Source organism: Salvia hispanica, chromosome 5, assembly GCF_029641045.1.
Source record: "Salvia hispanica isolate PSC_SH4W2 chromosome 5, Shi_PSC_v1, whole genome shotgun sequence".
In the NCBI taxonomy this organism is placed as follows: Eukaryota; Viridiplantae; Streptophyta; class Magnoliopsida; order Lamiales; family Lamiaceae; genus Salvia; species Salvia hispanica.
The window spans coordinates 10256272-10276532 of record NC_142696.1 but is presented as its reverse complement, the minus strand read 5'-3'; the positions used below and the strand labels follow the sequence as shown (position 1 = coordinate 10276532).

The 20261-nt window shown below is 52.2% G+C and overlaps 24 non-coding genes and 16 pseudogenes across 24 annotated transcripts; all 40 read right to left on the bottom strand.

The window, feature by feature from the left end:
- Positions 1-214: 214 nt before the first annotated feature.
- Positions 215-333, bottom strand: LOC148925807 (5S ribosomal RNA). Its single transcript, XR_016131054.1, has one exon. It is a non-coding gene; the product is annotated as a 5S ribosomal RNA (ribosomal RNA).
- Positions 334-727: 394 nt separating this feature from the next.
- On the bottom strand, positions 728-846 carry LOC148925806 (5S ribosomal RNA). Its single transcript, XR_016131929.1, has one exon. It is a non-coding gene; the product is annotated as a 5S ribosomal RNA (ribosomal RNA).
- Positions 847-1238: 392 nt separating this feature from the next.
- Positions 1239-1344, bottom strand: LOC148925805 (5S ribosomal RNA; annotated as a pseudogene).
- A 392-nt stretch (positions 1345-1736) lies between these two features.
- Positions 1737-1842, bottom strand: LOC148925804 (5S ribosomal RNA; annotated as a pseudogene).
- A 394-nt stretch (positions 1843-2236) lies between these two features.
- On the bottom strand, positions 2237-2355 carry LOC148925803 (5S ribosomal RNA). The gene has a single exon (XR_016131884.1). It is a non-coding gene; the product is annotated as a 5S ribosomal RNA (ribosomal RNA).
- A 394-nt stretch (positions 2356-2749) lies between these two features.
- Positions 2750-2868, bottom strand: LOC148925802 (5S ribosomal RNA). The gene has a single exon (XR_016131043.1). It is a non-coding gene; the product is annotated as a 5S ribosomal RNA (ribosomal RNA).
- Positions 2869-3262: 394 nt separating this feature from the next.
- On the bottom strand, positions 3263-3381 carry LOC148925801 (5S ribosomal RNA). The gene has a single exon (XR_016131032.1). It is a non-coding gene; the product is annotated as a 5S ribosomal RNA (ribosomal RNA).
- Positions 3382-3773: 392 nt separating this feature from the next.
- On the bottom strand, positions 3774-3879 carry LOC148925800 (5S ribosomal RNA; annotated as a pseudogene).
- A 394-nt stretch (positions 3880-4273) lies between these two features.
- Positions 4274-4392, bottom strand: LOC148925799 (5S ribosomal RNA). Its single transcript, XR_016131132.1, has one exon. It is a non-coding gene; the product is annotated as a 5S ribosomal RNA (ribosomal RNA).
- A 394-nt stretch (positions 4393-4786) lies between these two features.
- Positions 4787-4905, bottom strand: LOC148925798 (5S ribosomal RNA). The gene has a single exon (XR_016131928.1). It is a non-coding gene; the product is annotated as a 5S ribosomal RNA (ribosomal RNA).
- A 392-nt stretch (positions 4906-5297) lies between these two features.
- On the bottom strand, positions 5298-5403 carry LOC148925797 (5S ribosomal RNA; annotated as a pseudogene).
- Positions 5404-5797: 394 nt separating this feature from the next.
- On the bottom strand, positions 5798-5916 carry LOC148925796 (5S ribosomal RNA). The gene has a single exon (XR_016131130.1). It is a non-coding gene; the product is annotated as a 5S ribosomal RNA (ribosomal RNA).
- A 394-nt stretch (positions 5917-6310) lies between these two features.
- LOC148925795 (5S ribosomal RNA) lies at positions 6311-6429 on the bottom strand. Its single transcript, XR_016131266.1, has one exon. It is a non-coding gene; the product is annotated as a 5S ribosomal RNA (ribosomal RNA).
- Positions 6430-6821: 392 nt separating this feature from the next.
- Positions 6822-6927, bottom strand: LOC148925794 (5S ribosomal RNA; annotated as a pseudogene).
- A 392-nt stretch (positions 6928-7319) lies between these two features.
- LOC148925793 (5S ribosomal RNA) lies at positions 7320-7425 on the bottom strand (annotated as a pseudogene).
- A 394-nt stretch (positions 7426-7819) lies between these two features.
- LOC148925792 (5S ribosomal RNA) lies at positions 7820-7938 on the bottom strand. Its single transcript, XR_016131129.1, has one exon. It is a non-coding gene; the product is annotated as a 5S ribosomal RNA (ribosomal RNA).
- Positions 7939-8332: 394 nt separating this feature from the next.
- On the bottom strand, positions 8333-8451 carry LOC148925791 (5S ribosomal RNA). The gene has a single exon (XR_016131021.1). It is a non-coding gene; the product is annotated as a 5S ribosomal RNA (ribosomal RNA).
- A 394-nt stretch (positions 8452-8845) lies between these two features.
- LOC148925790 (5S ribosomal RNA) lies at positions 8846-8964 on the bottom strand. Its single transcript, XR_016131265.1, has one exon. It is a non-coding gene; the product is annotated as a 5S ribosomal RNA (ribosomal RNA).
- Positions 8965-9356: 392 nt separating this feature from the next.
- Positions 9357-9462, bottom strand: LOC148925789 (5S ribosomal RNA; annotated as a pseudogene).
- A 392-nt stretch (positions 9463-9854) lies between these two features.
- LOC148925788 (5S ribosomal RNA) lies at positions 9855-9960 on the bottom strand (annotated as a pseudogene).
- Positions 9961-10354: 394 nt separating this feature from the next.
- LOC148925787 (5S ribosomal RNA) lies at positions 10355-10473 on the bottom strand. The gene has a single exon (XR_016132221.1). It is a non-coding gene; the product is annotated as a 5S ribosomal RNA (ribosomal RNA).
- A 394-nt stretch (positions 10474-10867) lies between these two features.
- LOC148925786 (5S ribosomal RNA) lies at positions 10868-10986 on the bottom strand. The gene has a single exon (XR_016131010.1). It is a non-coding gene; the product is annotated as a 5S ribosomal RNA (ribosomal RNA).
- A 394-nt stretch (positions 10987-11380) lies between these two features.
- LOC148925785 (5S ribosomal RNA) lies at positions 11381-11499 on the bottom strand. Its single transcript, XR_016131263.1, has one exon. It is a non-coding gene; the product is annotated as a 5S ribosomal RNA (ribosomal RNA).
- A 392-nt stretch (positions 11500-11891) lies between these two features.
- LOC148925784 (5S ribosomal RNA) lies at positions 11892-11997 on the bottom strand (annotated as a pseudogene).
- A 392-nt stretch (positions 11998-12389) lies between these two features.
- LOC148925783 (5S ribosomal RNA) lies at positions 12390-12495 on the bottom strand (annotated as a pseudogene).
- A 394-nt stretch (positions 12496-12889) lies between these two features.
- On the bottom strand, positions 12890-13008 carry LOC148925782 (5S ribosomal RNA). Its single transcript, XR_016132220.1, has one exon. It is a non-coding gene; the product is annotated as a 5S ribosomal RNA (ribosomal RNA).
- Positions 13009-13402: 394 nt separating this feature from the next.
- On the bottom strand, positions 13403-13521 carry LOC148925781 (5S ribosomal RNA). Its single transcript, XR_016130999.1, has one exon. It is a non-coding gene; the product is annotated as a 5S ribosomal RNA (ribosomal RNA).
- Positions 13522-13915: 394 nt separating this feature from the next.
- On the bottom strand, positions 13916-14034 carry LOC148925780 (5S ribosomal RNA). Its single transcript, XR_016131543.1, has one exon. It is a non-coding gene; the product is annotated as a 5S ribosomal RNA (ribosomal RNA).
- A 392-nt stretch (positions 14035-14426) lies between these two features.
- On the bottom strand, positions 14427-14532 carry LOC148925779 (5S ribosomal RNA; annotated as a pseudogene).
- A 392-nt stretch (positions 14533-14924) lies between these two features.
- On the bottom strand, positions 14925-15030 carry LOC148925778 (5S ribosomal RNA; annotated as a pseudogene).
- A 392-nt stretch (positions 15031-15422) lies between these two features.
- Positions 15423-15528, bottom strand: LOC148925777 (5S ribosomal RNA; annotated as a pseudogene).
- A 394-nt stretch (positions 15529-15922) lies between these two features.
- On the bottom strand, positions 15923-16041 carry LOC148925776 (5S ribosomal RNA). The gene has a single exon (XR_016131067.1). It is a non-coding gene; the product is annotated as a 5S ribosomal RNA (ribosomal RNA).
- A 394-nt stretch (positions 16042-16435) lies between these two features.
- On the bottom strand, positions 16436-16554 carry LOC148925775 (5S ribosomal RNA). The gene has a single exon (XR_016132082.1). It is a non-coding gene; the product is annotated as a 5S ribosomal RNA (ribosomal RNA).
- Positions 16555-16948: 394 nt separating this feature from the next.
- On the bottom strand, positions 16949-17067 carry LOC148925774 (5S ribosomal RNA). The gene has a single exon (XR_016131539.1). It is a non-coding gene; the product is annotated as a 5S ribosomal RNA (ribosomal RNA).
- Positions 17068-17459: 392 nt separating this feature from the next.
- LOC148925773 (5S ribosomal RNA) lies at positions 17460-17565 on the bottom strand (annotated as a pseudogene).
- A 394-nt stretch (positions 17566-17959) lies between these two features.
- On the bottom strand, positions 17960-18078 carry LOC148925772 (5S ribosomal RNA). The gene has a single exon (XR_016131128.1). It is a non-coding gene; the product is annotated as a 5S ribosomal RNA (ribosomal RNA).
- A 392-nt stretch (positions 18079-18470) lies between these two features.
- LOC148925771 (5S ribosomal RNA) lies at positions 18471-18576 on the bottom strand (annotated as a pseudogene).
- A 392-nt stretch (positions 18577-18968) lies between these two features.
- Positions 18969-19074, bottom strand: LOC148925770 (5S ribosomal RNA; annotated as a pseudogene).
- Positions 19075-19468: 394 nt separating this feature from the next.
- On the bottom strand, positions 19469-19587 carry LOC148925769 (5S ribosomal RNA). Its single transcript, XR_016132219.1, has one exon. It is a non-coding gene; the product is annotated as a 5S ribosomal RNA (ribosomal RNA).
- Positions 19588-19981: 394 nt separating this feature from the next.
- On the bottom strand, positions 19982-20100 carry LOC148925768 (5S ribosomal RNA). Its single transcript, XR_016132218.1, has one exon. It is a non-coding gene; the product is annotated as a 5S ribosomal RNA (ribosomal RNA).
- Positions 20101-20261: the final 161 nt, after the last annotated feature.

Here is a 20261-nt window from a genome sequence, read left to right as displayed (position 1 = left end):
CGGGAAGCAAAAAGAGGCCGTTTCGAGCCATTTCGAACACTTTTAGTTCGCAGCTACTGTTTTTCGGCACGTTTAAGATTGTGGGACCCGCTCGTCACCGGCTCGTGGAGTTTGTCGTACTTTTTGTCCTCGTACTCGACAACAACTAATCGAGTGTCGGACCACATCAAGACCAACTGAACGGAAAAAAAAAATGAACGCACTCGCAAAAAAAGGGGTGCAACACGAGGACTTCCCAGGGGGTCACCCATCCTAGTACTACTCTCGCCCAAGCACGCTTAACTTCGGAGTTCTGATGGGATCCGGTGCATTAGTGCTGGTATGATCGCACCCATCAATAGCCTCGCACTTTATTCTGTCATAGCGTACGCTCCCGTGCGCAGGTTCTGATCCCCCACCCTTCACACAGGCATAACTTTTGATCCGGAAGGAGTTACGGGACCCACAGCATATCACCACGAAGCTCTCGCCGAGCCCCACGTTCTGAGCTAAGTGTACAGCCCGTGGCTACTCCGGGAAGCAAAAAGAGGCCGTTTCGAGCCATTTCGAACACTTTTAGTTCGCAGCTACTGTTTTTCGGCACGTTTAAGATTGTGGGACCCGCTCGTCACCGGCTCGTGGAGTTTGTCGTACTTTTTGTCCTCGTACTCGACAACAGCTAATCGAGTGTCGGACCACATCAAGACCAACTGAACGGAAAAAAAAAATGAACGCACTCGCAAAAAAAGGGGTGCAACACGAGGACTTCCCAGGGGGTCACCCATCCTAGTACTACTCTCGCCCAAGCACGCTTAACTTCGGAGTTCTGATGGGATCCGGTGCATTAGGGCTGGTATGATCGCACCCATCAATAGCCTCGCACTTTATTCTTTCATATCGTACGCTCCCGTGCGCAAGTTCTGATCCCCCACCCTTCACACAGGCATAACTTTTGATCCGGAAGGAGTTACGGGACCCACAGCATATCACCGCGAAGCTCTCGCCGAGCCCCACGTTCTGAGCTACGGGTACAGCCCGTGGCTACTCCGGGAAGCAAAAAGAGGCCGTTTCGAGCCATTTCGAACACTTTTAGTTCGCAGCTACAGTTTTTCGGCACGTTTAAGATTGTGGGACCCGCTCATCACCGGCTCGTGGAGATTGTCGTACTTTTTGTCCTCGTACTCGACAACCACTAATCGAGTGTCGGACCACATCAAGACCAACTGAACGGAAAAAAAATGAACGCACTCGCAAAAAAAGGGGTGCAACAGGGGGTCACCCATCCTAGTACTACTCTCGCCCAAGCACGCTTAACTTCGGAGTTCTGATGGGATCCGGTGCATTAGTGCTGGTATGATCGCACCCATCAATAGCCCCGCACTTTATTCTTTCATAGCGTACGCTCCCGTGCGCAGGTTCTGATCCCCCACCCTCCAGACGGGTATAACTTTTGATCGGGAATGAGTTACGGGACCCAGAACATATCACCGCGAAGCTCTCGCCGAGCCCCACGTTCTGAGCTACGGGTACAGCCCGTGGCTACTCCGGGAAGCAAAAAGAGGCCGTTTCGAGCCATTTCGAACACTTTTAGTTCGCAGCTACAGTTTTTCGGCACGTTTAAGATTGTGGGACCCGCTCATCACCGGCTCGTGGAGATTGTCGTACTTTTTGTCCTCGTACTCGACAACCACTAATCGAGTGTCGGACCACATCAAGACCAACTGAACGGAAAAAAAATGAACGCACTCGCAAAAAAAGGGGTGCAACAGGGGGTCACCCATCCTAGTACTACTCTCGCCCAAGCACGCTTAACTTCGGAGTTCTGATGGGATCCGGTGCATTAGTGCTGGTATGATCGCACCCATCAATAGCCCCGCACTTTATTCTTTCATAGCGTACGCTCCCGTGCGCAGGTTCTGATCCCCCACCCTCCAGACGGGTATAACTTTTGATCGGGAATGAGTTACGGGACCCACAACATATCACCGCGAAGCTCTCGCCGAGCCCCACGTTCTGAGCTACGGGTACAGCCCGTGGCTACTCCGGGAAGCAAAAAGAGGCCGTTTCGAGCCATTTCGAACACTTTTAGTTCGCAGCTACTGTTTTTCGGCACGTTTAAGATTGTGGGACCCGCTCGTCACCGGCTCGTGGAGATTGTCGTACTTTTTGTCCTCGTACTCGACAACAGCTAATCGAGTGTCGGACCACATCAAGACCAACTGAACGGAAAAAAAAAATGAACGCACTCGCAAAAAAAGGGGTGCAACACGAGGACTTCCCAGGGGGTCACCCATCTTAGTACTACTCTCGCCCAAGCACGCTTAACTTCGGAGTTCTGATGGGATCCGATGCATTAGTGCTGGTATGATCGCACCCATCAATAGCCTCGCACTTTATTCTGTCATAGCGTACGCTCCCGTGCGCAGGTTCTGATCCCCCACCCTTCACACAGGCATAACTTTTGATCCGGAAGGAGTTACGGGACCCACAGCATATCACCGCGAAGCTCTCGCCGAGCCCCACGTTCTGAGCTAAGTGTACAGCCCGTGGCTACTCCGGGAAGCAAAAAGAGGCCGTTTCGAGCCATTTCGAACACTTTTAGTTCGCAGCTACTGTTTTTCGGCACGTTTAAGATTGTGGGACCCGCTCGTCACCGGCTCGTGGAGTTTGTCGTACTTTTTGTCCTCGTACTCGACAACAGCTAATCGAGTGTCGGACCACATCAAGACCAACTGAACGGAAAAAAAAAATGAAGGCACTCGCAAAAAAAGGGGTGCAACACGAGGACTTCCCAGGGGGTCACCCATCCTAGTACTACTCTCGCCCAAGCACGCTTAACTTCGGAGTTCTGATGGGATCCGGTGCATTAGTGCTGGTATGATCGCACCCATCAATAGCCTCGCACTTTATTCTGTCATAGCGTACGCTCCCGTGCGCAGGTTCTGATCCCCCACCCTTCACACAGGCATAACTTTTGATCGGGAAGGAGTTACGGGACCCACAGCATATCACCGCGAAGCTCTCGCCGAGCCCCACGTTCTGAGCTAAGTGTACAGCCCGTGGCTACTCCGGGAAGCAAAAAGAGGCCGTTTCGAGCCATTTCGAACACTTTTAGTTCGCAGCTACTGTTTTTCGGCACGTTTAAGATTGTGGGACCCGCTCGTCACCGGCTCGTGGAGTTTGTCGTACTTTTTGTCCTCGTACTCGACAACAGCTAATCGAGTGTCGGACCACATCAAGACCAACTGAACGGAAAAAAAAAATGAACGCACTCGCAAAAAAAGGGGTGCAACACGAGGACTTCCCAGGGGGTCACCCATCCTAGTACTACTCTCGCCCAAGCACGCTTAACTTCGGAGTTCTGATGGGATCCGGTGCATTAGTGCTGGTATGATCGCACCCATCAATAGCCTCGCACTTTATTCTGTCATAGCGTACGCTCCCGTGCGCAGGTTCTGATCCCCCACCCTTCACACAGGCATAACTTTTGATCCGGAAGGAGTTACGGGACCCACAGCATATCACCGCGAAGCTCTCGCCGAGCCCCACGTTCTGAGCTACGGGTACAGCCCGTGGCTACTCCGGGAAGCAAATAGAGGCCGTTTCGAGCCATTTCGAACACTTTTAGTTCGCAGCTACAGTTTTTCAGCACGTTTAAGATTGTGGGACCCGCTCATCACCGGCTCGTGGAGATTGTCGTACTTTTTGTCCTCGTACTCGACAACCACTAATCGAGTGTCGGACCACATCAAGACCAACTGAACGGAAAAAAAATGAACGCACTCGCAAAAAAAGGGGTGCAACAGGGGGTCACCCATCCTAGTACTACTCTCGCCCAAGCACGCTTAACTTCGGAGTTCTGATGGGATCCGGTGCATTAGTGCTGGTATGATCGCACCCATCAATAGCCCCGCACTTTATTCTTTCATAGCGTACGCTCCCGTGCGCAGGTTCTGATCCCCCACCCTCCAGACGGGTATAACTTTTGATCGGGAATGAGTTACGGGACCCACAACATATCACCGCGAAGCTCTCGCCGAGCCCCACGTTCTGAGCTACGGGTACAGCCCGTGGCTACTCCGGGAAGCAAAAAGAGGCCGTTTCGAGCCATTTCGAACACTTTTAGTTCGCAGCTACTGTTTTTCGGCACGTTTAAGATTGTGGGACCCGCTCGTCACCGGCTCGTGGAGATTGTCGTACTTTTTGTCCTCGTACTCGACAACAGCTAATCGAGTGTCGGACCACATCAAGACCAAATGAATGGAAAAAAAAAATGAACGCACTCGCAAAAAAAGGGGTGCAACACAAGGACTTCCCAGGGGGTCACCCATCCTAGTACTACTCTCGCCCAAGCACGCATAACTTCGGAGTTCTGATGGGATCCGGTGCATTAGTGCTGGTATGATCGCACCCATCAATAGCCTCGCACTTTATTCTGTCATAGCGTACGCTCCCGTGCGCAGGTTCTGATCCCCCACCCTTCACACAGGCATAACTTTTGATCCGGAAGGAGTTACGGGACCCACAGCATATCACCGCGAAGCTCTCGCCGAGCCCCACGTTCTGAGCTAAGTGTACAGCCCGTGGCTACTCCGGGAAGCAAAAAGAGGCCGTTTCGAGCCATTTCGAACACTTTTAGTTCGCAGCTACTGTTTTTCGGCACATTTAAGATTGTGGGACCCGCTCGTCACCGGCTCGTGGAGTTCGTCGTACTTTTTGTCCTCGTACTCGACAACAGCTAATCGAGTGTCGGACCACATCAAGACCAACTGAACGGAAAAAAAAAATGAAGGCACTCGCAAAAAAAGGGGTGCAACACGAGGACTTCCCAGGGGGTCACCCATCCTAGTACTACTCTCGCCCAAGCACGCTTAACTTCGGAGTTCTGATGGGATCCGGTGCATTAGGGCTGGTATGATCGCACCCATCAATAGCCTCGCACTTTATTCTTTCATATCGTACGCTCCCGTGCGCAGGTTCTGATCCCCCACCCTTCACACAGGCATAACTTTTGATCCGGAAGGAGTTACGGGACCCAAAGCATATCACCGCGAAGCTCTCGCCGAGCCCCACGTTCTGAGCTACGGGTACAGCCCGTGGCTACTCCGGGAAGCAAAAAGAGGCCGTTTCGAGCCATTTCGAACACTTTTAGTTCGCAGCTACAGTTTTTCGGCACGTTTAAGATTGTGGGACCCGCTCATCACCGGCTCGTGGAGATTGTCGTACTTTTTGTCCTCGTACTCGACAACCACTAATCGAGTGTCGGACCACATCAAGACCAACTGAACGGAAAAAAAATGAACGCACTCGCAAAAAAAGGGGTGCAACAGGGGGTCACCCATCCTAGTACTACTCTCGCCCAAGCACGCTTAACTTCGGAGTTCTGATGGGATCCGGTGCATTAGTGCTGGTATGATCGCACCCATCAATAGCCCCGCACTTTATTCTTTCATAGCGTACGCTCCCGTGCGCAGGTTCTGATCCCCCACCCTCCAGACGGGTATAACTTTTGATCGGGAATGAGTTACGGGACCCACAACATATCACCGCGAAGCTCTCGCCGAGCCCCACGTTCTGAGCTACGGGTACAGCCCGTGGCTACTCCGGGAAGCAAAAAGAGGCCGTTTCGAGCCATTTCGAACACTTTTAGTTCGCAGCTACTGTTTTTCGGCACGTTTAAGATTGTGGGACCCGCTCGTCACCGGCTCGTGGAGATTGTCGTACTTTTTGTCCTCGTACTCGACAACAGCTAATCGAGTGTCGGACCACATCAAGACCAAATGAATGGAAAAAAAAAATGAACGCACTCGCAAAAAAAGGGGTGCAACACAAGGACTTCCCAGGGGGTCACCCATCCTAGTACTACTCTCGCCCAAGCACGCATAACTTCGGAGTTCTGATGGGATCCGGTGCATTAGTGCTGGTATGATCGCACCCATCAATAGCCTCGCACTTTATTCTGTCATAGCGTACGCTCCCGTGCGCAGGTTCTGATCCCCCACCCTTCACACAGGCATAACTTTTGATCCGGAAGGAGTTACGGGACCCACAGCATATCACCGCGAAGCTCTCGCCGAGCCCCACGTTCTGAGCTAAGTGTACAGCCCGTGGCTACTCCGGGAAGCAAAAAGAGGCCGTTTCGAGCCATTTCGAACACTTTTAGTTCGCAGCTACTGTTTTTCGGCACATTTAAGATTGTGGGACCCGCTCGTCACCGGCTCGTGGAGTTCGTCGTACTTTTTGTCCTCGTACTCGACAACAGCTAATCGAGTGTCGGACCACATCAAGACCAACTGAACGGAAAAAAAAAATGAACGCACTCGCAAAAAAAGGGGTGCAACACGAGGACTTCCCAGGGGGTCACCCATCCTAGTACTACTCTCGCCCAAGCAAGCTTAACTTCGGAGTTCTGATGGGATCCGGTGCATTAGGGCTGGTATGATCGCACCCATCAATAGCCTCGCACTTTATTCTTTCATATCGTACGCTCCCGTGCGCAGGTTCTGATCCCCCACCCTTCACACAGGCATAACTTTTGATCCGGAAGGAGTTACGGGACCCAAAGCATATCACCGCGAAGCTCTCGCCGAGCCCCACGTTCTGAGCTACGGGTACAGCCCGTGGCTACTCCGGGAAGCAAAAAGAGGCCGTTTCGAGCCATTTCGAACACTTTTAGTTCGCAGCTACAGTTTTTCGGCACGTTTAAGATTGTGGGACCCGCTCATCACCGGCTCGTGGAGATTGTCGTACTTTTTGTCCTCGTACTCGACAACCACTAATCGAGTGTCGGACCACATCAAGACCAACTGAACGGAAAAAAAATGAACGCACTCGCAAAAAAAGGGGTGCAACAGGGGGTCACCCATCCTAGTACTACTCTCGCCCAAGCACGCTTAACTTCGGAGTTCTGATGGGATCCGGTGCATTAGTGCTGGTATGATCGCACCCATCAATAGCCCCGCACTTTATTCTTTCATAGCGTACGCTCCCGTGCGCAGGTTCTGATCCCCCACCCTTCACACAGGCATAACTTTTGATCCGGAAGGAGTTACGGGAGCCACAACATATCACCGCGAAGCTCTCGCCGAGCCCCACGTTCTGAGCTAAGTGTACAGCCCGTGGCTACTCCGGGAAGCAAAAAGAGGCCGTTTCGAGCCATTTCGAACACTTTTAGTTCGCAGCTACAGTTTTTCGGCACGTTTAAGATTGTGGGACCCGCTCATCACCGGCTCGTGGAGATTGTCGTACTTTTTGTCCTCGTACTCGACAACCACTAATCGAGTGTCGGACCACATCAAGACCAACTGAACGGAAAAAAAATGAACGCACTCGCAAAAAAAGGGGTGCAACAGGGGGTCACCCATCCTAGTACTACTCTCGCCCAAGCACGCTTAACTTCGGAGTTCTGATGGGATCCGGTGCATTAGTGCTGGTATGATCGCACCCATCAATAGCCCCGCACTTTATTCTTTCATAGCGTACGCTCCCGTGCGCAGGTTCTGATCCCCCACCCTCCAGACGGGTATAACTTTTGATCGGGAATGAGTTACGGGACCCACAACATATCACCGCGAAGCTCTCGCCGAGCCCCACGTTCTGAGCTACGGGTACAGCCCGTGGCTACTCCGGGAAGCAAAAAGAGGCCGTTTCGAGCCATTTCGAACACTTTTAGTTCGCAGCTACTGTTTTTCGGCACGTTTAAGATTGTGGGACCCGCTCGTCACCGGCTCGTGGAGATTGTCGTACTTTTTGTCCTCGTACTCGACAACAGCTAATCGAGTGTCGGACCACATCAAGACCAAATGAATGGAAAAAAAAAATGAACGCACTCGCAAAAAAAGGGGTGCAACACAAGGACTTCCCAGGGGGTCACCCATCCTAGTACTACTCTCGCCCAAGCACGCATAACTTCGGAGTTCTGATGGGATCCGGTGCATTAGTGCTGGTATGATCGCACCCATCAATAGCCTCGCACTTTATTCTGTCATAGCGTACGCTCCCGTGCGCAGGTTCTGATCCCCCACCCTTCACACAGGCATAACTTTTGATCCGGAAGGAGTTACGGGACCCACAGCATATCACCGCGAAGCTCTCGCCGAGCCCCACGTTCTGAGCTAAGTGTACAGCCCGTGGCTACTCCGGGAAGCAAAAAGAGGCCGTTTCGAGCCATTTCGAACACTTTTAGTTCGCAGCTACTGTTTTTCGGCACGTTTAAGATTGTGGGACCCGCTCGTCACCGGCTCGTGGAGTTTGTCGTACTTTTTGTCCTCGTACTCGACAACAGCTAATCGAGTGTCGGACCACATCAAGACCAACTGAACGGAAAAAAAAAATGAAGGCACTCGCAAAAAAAGGGGTGCAACACGAGGACTTCCCAGGGGGTCACCCATCCTAGTACTACTCTCGCCCAAGCACGCTTAACTTCGGAGTTCTGATGGGATCCGGTGCATTAGTGCTGGTATGATCGCACCCATCAATAGCCTCGCACTTTATTCTGTCATAGCGTACGCTCCCGTGCGCAGGTTCTGATCCCCCACCCTTCACACAGGCATAACTTTTGATCCGGAAGGAGTTACGGGACCCAAAGCATATCACCGCGAAGCTCTCGCCGAGCCCCACGTTCTGAGCTACGGGTACAGCCCGTGGCTACTCCGGGAAGCAAAAAGAGGCCGTTTCGAGCCATTTCGAACACTTTTAGTTCGCAGCTACTGTTTTTCGGCACATTTAAGATTGTGGGACCCGCTCGTCACCGGCTCGTGGAGTTCGTCGTACTTTTTGTCCTCGTACTCGACAACAGCTAATCGAGTGTCGGACCACATCAAGACCAACTGAACGGAAAAAAAAAATGAACGCACTCGCAAAAAAAGGGGTGCAACACGAGGACTTCCCAGGGGGTCACCCATCCTAGTACTACTCTCGCCCAAGCAAGCTTAACTTCGGAGTTCTGATGGGATCCGGTGCATTAGGGCTGGTATGATCGCACCCATCAATAGCCTCGCACTTTATTCTTTCATATCGTACGCTCCCGTGCGCAGGTTCTGATCCCCCACCCTTCACACAGGCATAACTTTTGATCCGGAAGGAGTTACGGGACCCAAAGCATATCACCGCGAAGCTCTCGCCGAGCCCCACGTTCTGAGCTACGGGTACAGCCCGTGGCTACTCCGGGAAGCAAAAAGAGGCCGTTTCGAGCCATTTCGAACACTTTTAGTTCGCAGCTACAGTTTTTCGGCACGTTTAAGATTGTGGGACCCGCTCATCACCGGCTCGTGGAGATTGTCGTACTTTTTGTCCTCGTACTCGACAACCACTAATCGAGTGTCGGACCACATCAAGACCAACTGAACGGAAAAAAAATGAACGCACTCGCAAAAAAAGGGGTGCAACAGGGGGTCACCCATCCTAGTACTACTCTCGCCCAAGCACGCTTAACTTCGGAGTTCTGATGGGATCCGGTGCATTAGTGCTGGTATGATCGCACCCATCAATAGCCCCGCACTTTATTCTTTCATAGCGTACGCTCCCGTGCGCAGGTTCTGATCCCCCACCCTTCACACAGGCATAACTTTTGATCCGGAAGGAGTTACGGGAGCCACAACATATCACCGCGAAGCTCTCGCCGAGCCCCACGTTCTGAGCTAAGTGTACAGCCCGTGGCTACTCCGGGAAGCAAAAAGAGGCCGTTTCGAGCCATTTCGAACACTTTTAGTTCGCAGCTACAGTTTTTCGGCACGTTTAAGATTGTGGGACCCGCTCATCACCGGCTCGTGGAGATTGTCGTACTTTTTGTCCTCGTACTCGACAACCACTAATCGAGTGTCGGACCACATCAAGACCAACTGAACGGAAAAAAAATGAACGCACTCGCAAAAAAAGGGGTGCAACAGGGGGTCACCCATCCTAGTACTACTCTCGCCCAAGCACGCTTAACTTCGGAGTTCTGATGGGATCCGGTGCATTAGTGCTGGTATGATCGCACCCATCAATAGCCCCGCACTTTATTCTTTCATAGCGTACGCTCCCGTGCGCAGGTTCTGATCCCCCACCCTCCAGACGGGTATAACTTTTGATCGGGAATGAGTTACGGGACCCACAACATATCACCGCGAAGCTCTCGCCGAGCCCCACGTTCTGTGCTACGGGTACAGCCCGTGGCTACTCCGGGAAGCAAAAAGAGGCCGTTTCGAGCCATTTCGAACACTTTTAGTTCGCAGCTACTGTTTTTCGGCACGTTTAAGATTGTGGGACCCGCTCGTCACCGGCTCGTGGAGATTGTCGTACTTTTTGTCCTCGTACTCGACAACAGCTAATCGAGTGTCGGACCACATCAAGACCAAATGAATGGAAAAAAAAAATGAACGCACTCGCAAAAAAAGGGGTGCAACACAAGGACTTCCCAGGGGGTCACCCATCCTAGTACTACTCTCGCCCAAGCACGCATAACTTCGGAGTTCGGATGGGATCCGGTGCATTAGTGCTGGTATGATCGCACCCATCAATAGCCTCGCACTTTATTCTGTCATAGCGTACGCTCCCGTGCGCAGGTTCTGATCACCCACCCTTCACACAGGCATAACTTTTGATCCGGAAGGAGTTACGGGACCCACAGCATATCACCGCGAAGCTCTCGCCGAGCCCCACGTTCTGAGCTAAGTGTACAGCCCGTGGCTACTCCGGGAAGCAAAAAGAGGCCGTTTCGAGCCATTTCGAACACTTTTAGTTCGCAGCTACTGTTTTTCGGCACGTTTAAGATTGTGGGACCCGCTCGTCACCGGCTCGTGGAGTTTGTCGTACTTTTTGTCCTCGTACTCGACAACAGCTAATCGAGTGTCGGACCACATCAAGACCAACTGAACGGAAAAAAAAAATGAAGGCACTCGCAAAAAAAGGGGTGCAACACGAGGACTTCCCAGGGGGTCACCCATCCTAGTACTACTCTCGCCCAAGCACGCTTAACTTCGGAGTTCTGATGGGATCCGGTGCATTAGTGCTGGTATGATCGCACCCATCAATAGCCTCGCACTTTATTCTGTCATAGCGTACGCTCCCGTGCGCAGGTTCTGATCCCCCACCCTTCACACAGGCATAACTTTTGATCCGGAAGGAGTTACGGGACCCACAGCATATCACCGCGAAGCTCTCGCCGAGCCCCACGTTCTGAGCTAAGTGTACAGCCCGTGGCTACTCCGGGAAGCAAAAAGAGGCCGTTTCGAGCCATTTCGAACACTTTTAGTTCGCAGCTACTGTTTTTCGGCACATTTAAGATTGTGGGACCCGCTCGTCACCGGCTCGTGGAGTTCGTCGTACTTTTTGTCCTCGTACTCGACAACAGCTAATCGAGTGTCGGACCACATCAAGACCAACTGAACGGAAAAAAAAAATGAACGCACTCGCAAAAAAAGGGGTGCAACACGAGGACTTCCCAGGGGGTCACCCATCCTAGTACTACTCTCGCCCAAGCAAGCTTAACTTCGGAGTTCTGATGGGATCCGGTGCATTAGGGCTGGTATGATCGCACCCATCAATAGCCTCGCACTTTATTCTTTCATATCGTACGCTCCCGTGCGCAGGTTCTGATCCCCCACCCTTCACACAGGCATAACTTTTGATCCGGAAGGAGTTACGGGACCCAAAGCATATCACCGCGAAGCTCTCGCCGAGCCCCACGTTCTGAGCTACGGGTACAGCCCGTGGCTACTCCGGGAAGCAAAAAGAGGCCGTTTCGAGCCATTTCGAACACTTTTAGTTCGCAGCTACAGTTTTTCGGCACGTTTAAGATTGTGGGACCCGCTCATCACCGGCTCGTGGAGATTGTCGTACTTTTTGTCCTCGTACTCGACAACCACTAATCGAGTGTCGGACCACATCAAGACCAACTGAACGGAAAAAAAATGAACGCACTCGCAAAAAAAGGGGTGCAACAGGGGGTCACCCATCCTAGTACTACTCTCGCCCAAGCACGCTTAACTTCGGAGTTCTGATGGGATCCGGTGCATTAGTGCTGGTATGATCGCACCCATCAATAGCCCCGCACTTTATTCTTTCATAGCGTACGCTCCCGTGCGCAGGTTCTGATCCCCCACCCTTCACACAGGCATAACTTTTGATCCGGAAGGAGTTACGGGACCCACAACATATCACCGCGAAGCTCTCGCCGAGCCCCACGTTCTGAGCTAAGTGTACAGCCCGTGGCTACTCCGGGAAGCAAAAAGAGGCCGTTTCGAGCCATTTCGAACACTTTTAGTTCGCAGCTACAGTTTTTCGGCACGTTTAAGATTGTGGGACCCGCTCATCACCGGCTCGTGGAGATTGTCGTACTTTTTGTCCTCGTACTCGACAACCACTAATCGAGTGTCGGACCACATCAAGACCAACTGAACGGAAAAAAAATGAACGCACTCGCAAAAAAAGGGGTGCAACAGGGGGTCACCCATCCTAGTACTACTCTCGCCCAAGCACGCTTAACTTCGGAGTTCTGATGGGATCCGGTGCATTAGTGCTGGTATGATCGCACCCATCAATAGCCCCGCACTTTATTCTTTCATAGCGTACGCTCCCGTGCGCAGGTTCTGATCCCCCACCCTCCAGACGGGTATAACTTTTGATCGGGAATGAGTTACGGGACCCACAACATATCACCGCGAAGCTCTCGCCGAGCCCCACGTTCTGTGCTACGGGTACAGCCCGTGGCTACTCCGGGAAGCAAAAAGAGGCCGTTTCGAGCCATTTCGAACACTTTTAGTTCGCAGCTACTGTTTTTCGGCACGTTTAAGATTGTGGGACCCGCTCGTCACCGGCTCGTGGAGATTGTCGTACTTTTTGTCCTCGTACTCGACAACAGCTAATCGAGTGTCGGACCACATCAAGACCAAATGAATGGAAAAAAAAAATGAACGCACTCGCAAAAAAAGGGGTGCAACACAAGGACTTCCCAGGGGGTCACCCATCCTAGTACTACTCTCGCCCAAGCACGCATAACTTCGGAGTTCGGATGGGATCCGGTGCATTAGTGCTGGTATGATCGCACCCATCAATAGCCTCGCACTTTATTCTGTCATAGCGTACGCTCCCGTGCGCAGGTTCTGATCACCCACCCTTCACACAGGCATAACTTTTGATCCGGAAGGAGTTACGGGACCCACAGCATATCACCGCGAAGCTCTCGCCGAGCCCCACGTTCTGAGCTAAGTGTACAGCCCGTGGCTACTCCGGGAAGCAAAAAGAGGCCGTTTCGAGCCATTTCGAACACTTTTAGTTCGCAGCTACTGTTTTTCGGCACGTTTAAGATTGTGGGACCCGCTCGTCACCGGCTCGTGGAGTTTGTCGTACTTTTTGTCCTCGTACTCGACAACAGCTAATCGAGTGTCGGACCACATCAAGACCAACTGAACGGAAAAAAAAAATGAAGGCACTCGCAAAAAAAGGGGTGCAACACGAGGACTTCCCAGGGGGTCACCCATCCTAGTACTACTCTCGCCCAAGCACGCTTAACTTCGGAGTTCTGATGGGATCCGGTGCATTAGTGCTGGTATGATCGCACCCATCAATAGCCTCGCACTTTATTCTGTCATAGCGTACGCTCCCGTGCGCAGGTTCTGATCCCCCACCCTTCACACAGGCATAACTTTTGATCCGGAAGGAGTTACGGGACCCACAGCATATCACCGCGAAGCTCTCGCCGAGCCCCACGTTCTGAGCTAAGTGTACAGCCCGTGGCTACTCCGGGAAGCAAAAAGAGGCCGTTTCGAGCCATTTCGAACACTTTTAGTTCGCAGCTACTGTTTTTCGGCACATTTAAGATTGTGGGACCCGCTCGTCACCGGCTCGTGGAGTTCGTCGTACTTTTTGTCCTCGTACTCGACAACAGCTAATCGAGTGTCGGACCACATCAAGACCAACTGAACGGAAAAAAAAAATGAACGCACTCGCAAAAAAAGGCGTGCAACACGAGGACTTCCCAGGGGGTCACCCATCCTAGTACTACTCTCGCCCAAGCAAGCTTAACTTCGGAGTTCTGATGGGATCCGGTGCATTAGGGCTGGTATGATCGCACCCATCAATAGCCTCGCACTTTATTCTTTCATATCGTACGCTCCCGTGCGCAGGTTCTGATCCCCCACCCTTCACACAGGCATAACTTTTGATCCGGAAGGAGCTACGGGACCCAAAGCATATCACCGCGAAGCTCTCGCCGAGCCCCACGTTCTGAGCTACGGGTACAGCCCGTGGCTACTCCGGGAAGCAAAAAGAGGCCGTTTCGAGCCATTTCGAACACTTTTAGTTCGCAGCTACAGTTTTTCGGCACGTTTAAGATTGTGGGACCCGCTCATCACCGGCTCGTGGAGATTGTCGTACTTTTTGTCCTCGTACTCGACAACCACTAATCGAGTGTCGGACCACATCAAGACCAACTGAACGGAAAAAAAATGAACGCACTCGCAAAAAAAGGGGTGCAACAGGGGGTCACCCATCCTAGTACTACTCTCGCCCAAGCACGCTTAACTTCGGAGTTCTGATGGGATCCGGTGCATTAGTGCTGGTATGATCGCACCCATCAATAGCCCCGCACTTTATTCTTTCATATCGTACGCTCCCGTGCGCAGGTTCTGATCCCCCACCCTTCACACAGGCATAACTTTTGATCCGGAAGGAGCTACGGGACCCAAAGCATATCACCGCGAAGCTCTCGCCGAGCCCCACGTTCTGAGCTACGGGTACAGCCCGTGGCTACTCCGGGAAGCAAAAAGAGGCCGTTTCGAGCCATTTCGAACACTTTTAGTTCGCAGCTACAGTTTTTCGGCACGTTTAAGATTGTGGGACCCGCTCATCACCGGCTCGTGGAGATTGTCGTACTTTTTGTCCTCGTACTCGACAACCACTAATCGAGTGTCGGACCACATCAAGACCAACTGAACGGAAAAAAAATGAACGCACTCGCAAAAAAAGGGGTGCAACAGGGGGTCACCCATCCTAGTACTACTCTCGCCCAAGCACGCTTAACTTCGGAGTTCTGATGGGATCCGGTGCATTAGTGCTGGTATGATCGCACCCATCAATAGCCCCGCACTTTATTCTTTCATAGCGTACGCTCCCGTGCGCAGGTTCTGATCCCCCACCCTTCACACAGGCATAACTTTTGATCCGGAAGGAGTTACGGGACCCACAGCATATCACCGCGAAGCTCTCGCCGAGCCCCACGTTCTGAGCTAAGTGTACAGCCCGTGGCTACTCCGGGAAGCAAAAAGAGGCCGTTTCGAGCCATTTCGAACACTTTTAGTTCGCAGCTACAGTTTTTCGGCACGTTTAAGATTGTGGGACCCGCTCATCACCGGCTCGTGGAGATTGTCGTACTTTTTGTCCTCGTACTCGACAACCACTAATCGAGTGTCGGACTACATCAAGACCAACTGAACGGAAAAAAAATGAACGCACTCGCAAAAAAAGGGGTGCAACAGGGGGTCACCCATCCTAGTACTACTCTCGCCCAAGCACGCTTAACTTCGGAGTTCTGATGGGATCCGGTGCATTAGTGCTGGTATGATCGCACCCATCAATAGCCCCGCACTTTATTCTTTCATAGCGTACGCTCCCGTGCGCAGGTTCTGATCCCCCACCCTCCAGACGGGTATAACTTTTGATCGGGAATGAGTTACGGGACCCACAACATATCACCGCGAAGCTCTCGCCGAGCCCCACGTTCTGAGCTACGGGTACAGCCCGTGGCTACTCCGGGAAGCAAAAAGAGGCCGTTTCGAGCCATTTCGAACACTTTTAGTTCGCAGCTACTGTTTTTCGGCATGTTTAAGATTGTGGGACCCGCTCGTCACCGGCTCGTGGAGATTGTCGTACTTTTTGTCCTCGTACTCGACAACAGCTAATCGAGTGTCGGACCACATCAAGACCAAATGAATGGAAAAAAAAAATGAACGCACTCGCAAAAAAAGGGGTGCAACACAAGGACTTCCCAGGGGGTCACCCATCCTAGTACTACTCTCGCCCAAGCACGCATAACTTCGGAGTTCGGATGGGATCCGGTGCATTAATGCTGGTATGATCGCACCCATCAATAGCCTCGCACTTTATTCTGTCATAGCGTACGCTCCCGTGCGCAGGTTCTGATCCCCCACCCTTCACACAGGCATAACTTTTGATCCGGAAGGAGTTACGGGACCCACAGCATATCACCGCGAAGCTCTCGCCGAGCCCCACGTTCTGAGCTAAGTGTACAGCCCGTGGCTACTCCGGGAAGCAAAAAGAGGCCGTTTCGAGTCATTTCGAACACTTTTAGTTCGCAGCTACTGTTTTTCGGCACGTTTAAGATTGTGGGACCCGCTCGTCACCGGCTCGTGGAGTTTGTCGTACTTTTTGTCCTCGTACTCGACAACAGCTAATCGAGTGTCGGACCACATCAAGACCAACTGAACGGAAAAAAAAAATGAAGGCACTCGCAAAAAAAGGGGTGCAACACGAGGACTTCCCAGGGGGTCACCCATCCTAGTACTACTCTCGCCCAACCACGCTTAACTTCGGAGTTCTGATGGGATCCGGTGCATTAGTGCTGGTATGATCGCACCCATCAATAGCCTCGCACTTTATTCTGTCATAGCGTACGCTCCCGTGCGCAGGTTCTGATCCCCCACCCTTCACACAGGCATAACTTTTGATCCGGAAGGAGTTACGGGACCCACAGCATATCACCGCGAAGCTCTCGCCGAGCCCCACGTTCTGAGCTAAGTGTACAGCCCGTGGCTACTCCGGGAAGCAAAAAGAGGCCGTTTCGAGCCATTTCGAACACTTTTAGTTCGCAGCTACTGTTTTTCGGCACATTTAAGATTGTGGGACCCGCTCGTCACCGGCTCGTGGAGTTCGTCGTACTTTTTGTCCTCGTACTCGACAACAGCTAATCGAGTGTCGGACCACATCAAGACCAACTGAACGAAAAAAAAAAATGAACGCACTCGCAAAAAAAGGGGTGCAACGCGAGGACTTCCCAGGGGGTCACCCATCCTAGTACTACTCTCGCCCAAGCAACCTTAACTTCGGAGTTCTGATGGGATCCGGTGCATTAGGGCTGGTATGATCGCACCCATCAATAGCCTCGCACTTTATTCTTTCATATCGTACGCTCCCGTGCGCAGGTTCTGATCCCCCACCCTTCACACAGGCATAACTTTTGATCCGGAAGGAGTTACGGGACCCAAAGCATATCACCGCGAAGCTCTCGCCGAGCCCCACGTTCTGAGCTACGGGTACAGCCCGTGGCTACTCCGGGAAGCAAAAAGAGGCCGTTTCGAGCCATTTCGAACACTTTTAGTTCGCAGCTACAGTTTTTCGGCACGTTTAAGATTGTGGGACCCGCTCATCACCGGCTCGTGGAGATTGTCGTACTTTTTGTCCTCGTACTCGACAACCACTAATCGAGTGTCGGACCACATCAAGACCAACTGAACGGAAAAAAAATGAACGCACTCGCAAAAAATGGGGTGCAACAGGGGGTCACCCATCCTAGTACTACTCTCGCCCAAGCACGCTTAACTTCGGAGTTCTGATGGGATCCGGTGCATTAGTGCTGGTATGATCGCACCCATCAATAGCCCCGCACTTTATTCTTTCATAGCGTACGCTCCCGTGCGCAGGTTCTGATCCCCCACCCTCCAGACGGGTATAACTTTTGATCGGGAATGAGTTACGGGACCCACAACATATCACCGCGAAGCTCTCGCCGAGCCCCACGTTCTGAGCTATGGGTACAGCCCGTGGCTACTCCGGGAAGCAAAAAGAGGCCGTTTCGAGCCATTTCGAACACTTTTAGTTTGCAGCTACTGTTTTTCGGCACGTTTAAGATTGTGGGACCCGCTCGTCACCGGCTCGTGGAGATTGTCGTACTTTTTGTCCTCGTACTCGACAACAGCTAATCGAGTGTCGGACCACATCAAGACCAAATGAATGGAAAAAAAAAATGAACGCACTCGCAAAAAAAGGGGTGCAACACAAGGACTTCCCAGGGGGTCACCCATCCTAGTACTACTCTCGCCCAAGCACGCATAACTTCGGAGTTCTGATGGGATCCGGTGCATTAGTGCTGGTATGATCGCACCCATCAATAGCCTCGCACTTTATTCTGTCATAGCGTACGCTCCCGTGCGCAGGTTCTGATCCCCCACCCTTCACACAGGCATAACTTTTGATCCGGAAGGAGTTACGGGACCCACAGCATATCACCGCGAAGCTCTCGCCGAGCCCCACGTTCTGAGCTAAGTGTACAGCCCGTGGCTACTCCGGGAAGCAAAAAGAGGCCGTTTCGAGCCATTTCGAACACTTTTAGTTCGCACCTACAGTTTTTCGGCACGTTTAAGATTGTGGGACCCGCTCATCACCGGCTCGTGGAGATTGTCGTACTTTTTGTCCTCGTACTCGACAACCACTAATCGAGTGTCGGACCACATCAAGACCAACTGAACGGAAAAAAAATGAACGCACTCGCAAAAAAAGGGGTGCAACAGGGGGTCACCCATCCTAGTACTACTCTCGCCCAAGCACGCTTAACTTCGGAGTTCTGATGGGATCCGGTGCATTAGTGCTGGTATGATCGCACCCATCAATAGCCCCGCACTTTATTCTTTCATAGCGTACGCTCCCGTGCGCAGGTTCTGATCCCCCACCCTTCACACAGGCATAACTTTTGATCCGGAAGGAGTTACGGGACCCACAGCATATCACCGCGAAGCTCTCGCCGAGCCCCACGTTCTGAGCTAAGTGTACAGCCCGTGGCTACTCCGGGAAGCAAAAAGAGGCCGTTTCGAGCCATTTCGAACACTTTTAGTTCGCAGCTACAGTTTTTCGGCACGTTTAAGATTGTGGGACCCGCTCATCACCGGCTCGTGGAGATTGTCGTACTTTTTGTCCTCGTACTCGACAACCACTAATCGAGTGTCGGACCACATCAAGACCAACTGAACGGAAAAAAAATGAACGCACTCGCAAAAAAAGGGGTGCAACAGGGGGTCACCCATCCTAGTACTACTCTCGCCCAAGCACGCTTAACTTCGGAGTTCTGATGGGATCCGGTGCATTAGTGCTGGTATGATCGCACCCATCAATAGCCCCGCACTTTATTCTTTCATAGCGTACGCTCCCGTGCGCAGGTTCTGATCCCCCACCCTCCAGACGGGTATAACTTTTGATCGGGAATGAGTTACGGGACCCACAACATATCACCGCGAAGCTCTCGCCGAGCCCCACGTTCTGAGCTACGGGTACAGCCCGTGGCTACTCCGGGAAGCAAAAAGAGGCCGTTTCGAGCCATTTCGAACACTTTTAGTTCACAGCTACTGTTTTTCGGCATGTTTAAGATTGTGGGACCCGCTCGTCACCGGCTCGTGGAGATTGTCGTACTTTTTGTCCTCGTACTCGACAACAGCTAATCGAGTGTCGGACCACATCAAGACCAAATGAATGGAAAAAAAAAATGAACGCACTCGCAAAAAAAGGGGTGCAACACAAGGACTTCCCAGGGGGTCACCCATCCTAGTACTACTCTCGCCCAAGCACGCATAACTTCGGAGTTCGGATGGGATCCGGTGCATTAGTGCTGGTATGATCGCACCCATCAATAGCCTCGCACTTTATTCTGTCATAGCGTACGCTCCCGTGCGCAGGTTCTGATCCCCCACCCTTCACACAGGCATAACTTTTGATCCGGAAGGAGTTACGGGACCCACAGCATATCACCGCGAAGCTCTCGCCGAGCCCCACGTTCTGAGCTACGGGTACAGCCCGTGGCTACTCCGGGAAGCAAAAAGAGGCCGTTTCGAGCCATTTCGAACACTTTTAGTTCGCAGCTACTGTTTTTCGGCATGTTTAAGATTGTGGGACCCGCTCGTCACCGGCTCGTGGAGATTGTCGTACTTTTTGTCCTCGTACTCGACAACAGCTAATCGAGTGTCGGACCACATCAAGACCAAATGAATGGAAAAAAAAAATGAACGCACTCGCAAAAAAAGGGGTGCAACACAAGGACTTCCCAGGGGGTCACCCATCCTAGTACTACTCTCGCCCAAGCACGCATAACTTCGGAGTTCGGATGGGATCCGGTGCATTAGTGCTGGTATGATCGCACCCATCAATAGCCTCGCACTTTATTCTGTCATAGCGTACGCTCCCGTGCGCAGGTTCTGATCCCCCACCCTTCACACAGGCATAACTTTTGATCCGGAAGGAGTTACGGGACCCACAGCATATCACCGCGAAGCTCTCGCCGAGCCCCACGTTCTGAGCTAAGT